The sequence below is a fragment of the Egretta garzetta genome, unplaced genomic scaffold, assembly GCF_000687185.1.
Source record: "Egretta garzetta isolate BGI_Z169 unplaced genomic scaffold, ASM68718v1 scaffold68, whole genome shotgun sequence".
Classification (NCBI taxonomy): domain Eukaryota; kingdom Metazoa; phylum Chordata; class Aves; order Pelecaniformes; family Ardeidae; genus Egretta; species Egretta garzetta.
In genome coordinates this window covers 791,822-798,301 of record NW_009260774.1, presented here as the reverse complement: position 1 = coordinate 798,301, position 6,480 = coordinate 791,822, and the positions used below count along the sequence as shown (strand labels likewise).

Genomic DNA, 6,480 nt, shown 5'->3' with positions numbered 1-6,480 from the left:
TGGGGGTTGCCCTGACCCAGGTGCAGGACCTTGCACTTGGCCTTGTTGAACCTCATGAAGTTCGCACAGGCCCACCCCTCCAGCTGTCCAGGTCGACCATCACACTCCTGCTCTTAGCTGGCCAGTTTTCAGCCAGTCAGCTGCTTGGTGCTGCCTTGCTACATGGTTACAGCTGTGGTTACACCACACCATAAAGGTAGGACAATGTAATAGCCACAGTCCAAATTTACAGTATCTTAACAGCCAAAAAACTGTATCTGAAGATCAAGGTACTAGGGAATGAAGAAGGGCAAGCACTCTGTTGTGCAAATTCACTTTACCAAAAGGCTGAATCCTTTGGTAATGGTGGTAGACAACACTGTTCAGCAAGTGCAACATGTAACTGATCACACGCAGCAGTGGATTGAACTAGGGTGGCCAATACAGCCACCATCCTAAGTTCTTCCGTCATCCCCCTTCCCCAGGGGCTGTTGACAAGTTGCAGAACACTAGTATCAACTGAGCTACCGCCTATTTATTCCCAGTGGGTTACACTGAAATTCACAGGGGATTTGCTGTGTTCCCTGTGCAACCATCCCCACAGCAGGGGGTACAACTGCCTCTGGAACAGTAGGGTGGTAATCGCATCAACCACCTCACCTTTTGCTCCACAGGGTGCAGACTGCCACGCAGCACCTGCCTGTCAATTGCCTTCTCCTTGGGAAAGAATGACAACAAAAACCCAATAAAGCCATGGATCCTAAAAGATCTTAACTACTGCCACCTTCATGCTTCTCAATGAAGTGTTAACGCTCAGTCTAAAATTTCAATTGGAAAAGGAAAATGTTGACCAATGCCAGTTAATTTGTGCTTTGGGAAATAAAGTGTTCTATGAGAAAAAAATGCTGAAGGAAAAGAATCTGTCAGCAAGCCATGAAGAACATACAGAGAAAAGATGCATGATTTGAAGCTTTTTTATCTAAAGATAAATTTGCTAAACTTCAGATTAAATACTTAGATAGCTGGTTTGGGCATGCATAGCCCTAGTTACGCAGATAAAACTGAGGAACTGTAAATTTTCTTTTAAAAGATAAGAACTTAAAAGTTTCTACTTTTCAGGTTATTCTGGAACGAAGTAATTCTACAAAGACTTTTTCATTTATTATGGGTCTGTGAGCTTTGAAAGTATTCTGCACCCTCTGTGTATTCATTTTTCTGGGCTTCCTGTGAAGTCTATAGTCCAACTAATTCACGAAAGATTGAAATGAAGCCATTTAGGCTTTTTACTTTCTGGGGTAGAAAGTGCATCCTTGGTCAATACTATTTTTCTCCTTTTATTATTGTTTTCCAGTTTAACAGCTTTCTTATCATGATTCTGATAAATTTCAGAGGAAAAATAATTTCAAATTCAATTGTTTATAGTGATCCAAGAAATTTCTAAGAAAGAAAAGCTGGGGCTTAGCATAATAAGAAGAAACACAGGAGTCCCTCTGGGAACTTAGTGACTTCCAACATTTCTTATATGATCTTTTGCTCTGTATTGATGCTTCTTAATTTCTTTTCATCAAGAGCAGAGCATGTGTGCTGTTCTCTACAAGGATCCTCCAGTTTCTTTCTGTAAAGACTACCAACTTTTATCATTGGTCTTACACTTTAAAGTAGAATTTTAGTTTGTGTGTGTCTGTGTGTGTGTGTCCCCATATTCATAGGGGTTGATATATCATCTAAATCAGGGTCTCTGAAATATAACTACTTCATTCTTGTTCAAAGCAACAAATCTATTCTCAAGGATTTAATACAAACCAAAATCCACACCTGAAAACATTCTCACAAAAGCATTCCTCTGTTCTAAGTTCTGTTGTAAAACACCTACTTTTAAGGGAAGCAAAACATACATTAGGTATAATCTTCTGTGAGAGGTTTCTGTAAAATTTCAAATTTCCAAAGTGCTAGAGACTGGAAAAGAGAGACAACAGAGAGGAGTGCACAACCCAAAGCAGTTTCTTTTACAAGACAAACCCATCTTAATACTTCAAAAAGAACAGAGCTGAAGATGACTCTCAATAAACGAATGACTTTTCATTTGTGAATCCAGTATTTCAAAACAGGTCCGTCTGGTACTGCTTCATGAAGTATCAGATCTAGCCCAAATTTAAATAAGCAGGGCTGCACTGCCACTTCTGAATCACATGCCTAGGAGCACCCAAGCTATATCAGTCCTTACTCCCCATATCCTGGTGTCTGCATCTGTCTCAAGGATTTCTGGCTTTAAGAAGTGATCCTACTGCCTGGTTGAGAACAAATAAATTCATAAACAAGAACAGTCACCTGCCTTCTTTATCACAGCAGTTAAGTCAGGAGAGCTTTTGTCTTCCTGATACCAAGGATATCTGGAACTGCAACTTCTCAAACTCCCAGTTCCCAGTCTGCATAACTCCATTTCTGCACTTTAAATGCTGGCTCTCAAAGCTGAGCCTTCACCTGCACGGCGAACTGTAATTCCACACTACAGGCTGCTCAGATCTCAGCTTCTTTCAAACATTACATGGGAGACTGAAGAGAAACATGTTTTGCCACAAAAATAATTCTCAGAAACTATTAGTGAAAAGGCATGCTCTCTAACAGTAAACTACTTACCCAGCTTTGCTTTAGGAAAGCCAAAACAGTCTGGAGACTGCCTTGGAAGCAAAAGGAACACACTGATAAATTATTCTGAGGAACAAGAAACCAACCTGTGCCAAGCATAACTTTTTCCCAACCAATTTGAGATTCTGGGACAAGAGCTAAGCGCACACAGGAGAAAAATTCACGTTCACATTTAAATCCTCAAACTGAAGCCTAACTGAGCATAACAAACAATACATGACAAATGAAAGGAAAAACTCTTCAAAATTACTTCTGGGACTTTCCGCAGTGTATCATTAAATTCAAACACATATTGCCAAAATGTAAAACAAAGTAATCACAAAAGCAAGCTATTCTTGAGGTTTACTGACTCTTCTGCTCATCTTAATGAATCTTAAGCATGTCATGACATGTTCCTGGGAATGTGTCTATGCTACTTTAACATGCTATTTGGCAAAGCCCCAAAGTTAACTTGTGTGTTTTTAACTTTGTATCTTCTTAACACGTTCATGTTTTGGGTTCTTTATTTTTTTTTTTTTCTCAATGATTTGTAGGTTCTAATTAACCCACAGTCTGCAGTCCACTGGAATTCCTTCCTAACTCACAGAAATTTAACAAGTTTTAATTTTAAAATGGCATAATACCTCACATAGAATTGTCACCTCCTTCCCACTCTACTTATAGGCCATAAATATAAAAGCCATTAAATTTAGGCCATTAAATATAAAAACTGGCTACATTACTTAGCACCACAGTTTGAGACGTAGAATAAAAACAAAGCCACTGAATTTTTACTTTAGTGATGTAAAGATAAAACAAAACAGTTCTGAAATTGAACCTTCCATCTTCAAAGATTATTTTATTGAATTAAAATCAATGCTATCCTGAAATATCTCATATAATTATTAACAACATACACTTCTCCATGGACAAAACCACGTTGTTTTCAGGGATTTTTTTTAGCCTTTGCCATCTGAGCTGAAGGAACACTAGGGATTCCAAAGAACATTTGTTTGCAGAGCAGAATATGTTAATATTAAAATTTTAATCAATTATTTATTTTCTTTTTTTAAGGGGATAAATAAAATGTGTTATTCACATGCCAAAATGCAGAACTCACCCGCCCACTATACGGTACAACTGGTGACAAGTTACAATCACGAAACCTTGACTAACTTTTATTAGGATTACAGAATACCGTAAAAGAAAAGAATACACTGATGTGTACAATTATTGCGCTACATTTCAATGCACTGAATGTAGTAAAACACCAACAGTCAACAAAATAAAGATACCCATGCCCAATCCCTTTATATTAGGTAAGTTATATTCAAATTTAGGAAAACTATCAGAACACTTTGATTACAAATCTTAAAGAAAAATATTTGCAAGATTTTTGTAAGCACATATAAAAGTAAATATACTTGTTTTATTTTCTCCCTACCACACAAATGCACATATGCATCATTCCAAGGCACTTTTTATTAAAATCTTATAAAAGTAGGGAGCACATTAATATACTTCAAAGACACTTCCTTCAACACCTCATTATTGACTCTACTGCCTGAATATGTTTAAGAGCAAAACCTTACATTTTGATAGCTATCCCACTCCCTTAGAATAAGGTTCTCCTCAAAGAACCTTAAGTGCACTGAAAATAGCTACCTACCTACACACTGCACTTTTGCCCATTAATTTTTTGTCTCTGCTGAGGTAAGCAAGTTTTGACCGATGACCACTTCCTGTAAATGAAGTAGATTAATAAAACATTATTAGTAAAGATATATTATCTTCCAAGCTTCTTACAATTCTTACTGTTCCATAAATGGGGAAAAAAAAGGATCAATTTCAAATCATTGTGCTGAAAATAATATGAAAATAAATTTAAAATAAAAAGCTTCTGAGTAGTTTTAAAGCAAAAAGCAAGTGCAATAAAAATCAATAATCACACACAAACTAAAGTAGGAGTCACTAACTGAGAAAATTTCATTTTAAAAACAAAACTAGTATTATTTTGGAGACTCAGGAAAAGACGAATCAGTAGTAAGCTTTTTTTTCCCCGCAGAAAAAGAAAGGAGTTCACAACATGAACTAAAAGGCTACAGAGGTCTAACATATGTACAGATCCTTTGTCCTACCAGAAAGGCATAGATGCCTTGATCCTGTAAAGACACATTATTCTAAAAATAATACAAAATTAGTCTCATAAGAAAACCACATAAGACATCATAAATGCTCCCAGAATTATTTTTAGCTGTGTGTATTTCATTCTCTGCTAGACCCAATAAAATTTGAATACAGGCCGGTTGTTCTTACTGTACACCTTAAAGGGAACTTTGCCTCCTCACAAGAAATACAGAAGTGCTTCCAAACCACCCTTGGGACAGCAGGGGAATGAGCACAAATTCATACCCCAACAGTTTTTAGAGACTACTGGAAAAACAAAACCAGAAGCTGGAAGCACAGAATCCGTGTTTCCAAATCCAAAGGAGAAGGAAGGAAACAAAAAACATTGCCGACAAAGTTTGGTTCACTGAAGAAATAAGGGGAAGGGAAAAAAACAAAACAAAACAAACCAGCCACCAAACAAACAACTTGGAAAGCAGAAGCTCTGACCTTTTAGGATCTCCAGAATCAGTATGTTCTGACTGTAACTGGTACAGGAAATTAACAAATACATCGGTGAAAAACCACATCACCCAAACCTTGAACACCAAGCAGTATTCAGGGACCCTAATGTAGTGAAGGAACCAGCTATTGCATGCAATGATAAAGTTGCAATCTTTTTCACTAAAAAAACACATTCAACACTGTTAAGAGCGATGCCCAGAAGAGGCACAGCATAACCAGCTGTGGGTACTGCAGCTCCAGGATAAAACTCCACCAAGCGTTTTGCACCATCCCTTCTCACAATACTTTCCTAAGATTCCGCACCTCAGAGTAGCGGCAAAATTTCAAAGTAGATTTGCGAAAGAGTTCATGTATGCTTTTTCTTCAGCTACAAGCAATTCAACAAAACCACTTCACTGAAAGTATCACCAAAGCACTGATACACTAGGGGACCTATTCAAAGTGTTTACCACTGAACATGGACTTAAGTGTCTGAAGAAAGCAACCAAGTTCCCCAGGCCCATAACAGTTACCCCTGTGGTCCCTGAGCAATTCAAGCATGGCCTCAGCGCCAGGGCCGCACCACACAACCAAAACCACAGTTTGCCAATGGTGGGATGATGGAAGGAAGCAAAGCAGGAACGGCTGCCATCTACAACACGGCTATACCGTCATGGTGTACACCCAGCCTCGTCACATCCTGCAAAGGAACCGTAGAGCATCAGACAAGCTCCTGTCCTCCTCCTTCCACTTTCAAAGTCTGCAAAGTCCATATGCACCACCAATAAAGTCAGCAGAAAGTTTCAGATTTGCCTGGTTCTGTGAAGAGACCAGGCCTCCCAAGTCAAGTGCCTAGGCCAGACGATCCAGAGACACTCTCCCTCCACCAGCACTAGCAAAGAGCAGTAGCACTGCCCAGTGCAAGCAGGACTTGGCACCATCGGTACAAGGTTGTGCCTGACACCTGACAAAATGGAAATGGTACCAAATACTGGGGAAAACCCACAGGTTTCTTTTTTGAGAAAGGGATTTTTATAAGAACTGCATTTGCTATTAAAATACAAATTATAGTACTGAAGTCTTACAGGCAGAATGATCCTTTCTGCCTGACAAGGGACTGGATTCTTAAAGAGCTCCAACACCGTAAAACATAAAACTTTAGAGTTTCCAAGACTCTCTTCCAGGTAGGTTCTAAACTCAGAATTTATTACCTCACACTCAGTAATGCTGCTTCCTTCACTTGTCTTAAGATGTTGTGATTTCAGT

General features: G+C 38.6%; 1 protein-coding gene across 1 annotated transcript in view; it reads right to left on the bottom strand.

Moving 5' to 3' along the window:
- Window positions 1-4,346, bottom strand: part of CNOT2 (CCR4-NOT transcription complex subunit 2) — a 60,660-nt gene extending 56,314 nt beyond the window's left edge. Inside the window, exon 1 of the mRNA XM_009646266.2 lies at window positions 4,274-4,346. The gene's annotated coding sequence lies outside the window, so the exon portion shown is untranslated. The remainder of the gene's footprint in view (window positions 1-4,273) is intronic.
- Between the last annotated feature and the right edge of the window lie 2,134 nt (window positions 4,347-6,480).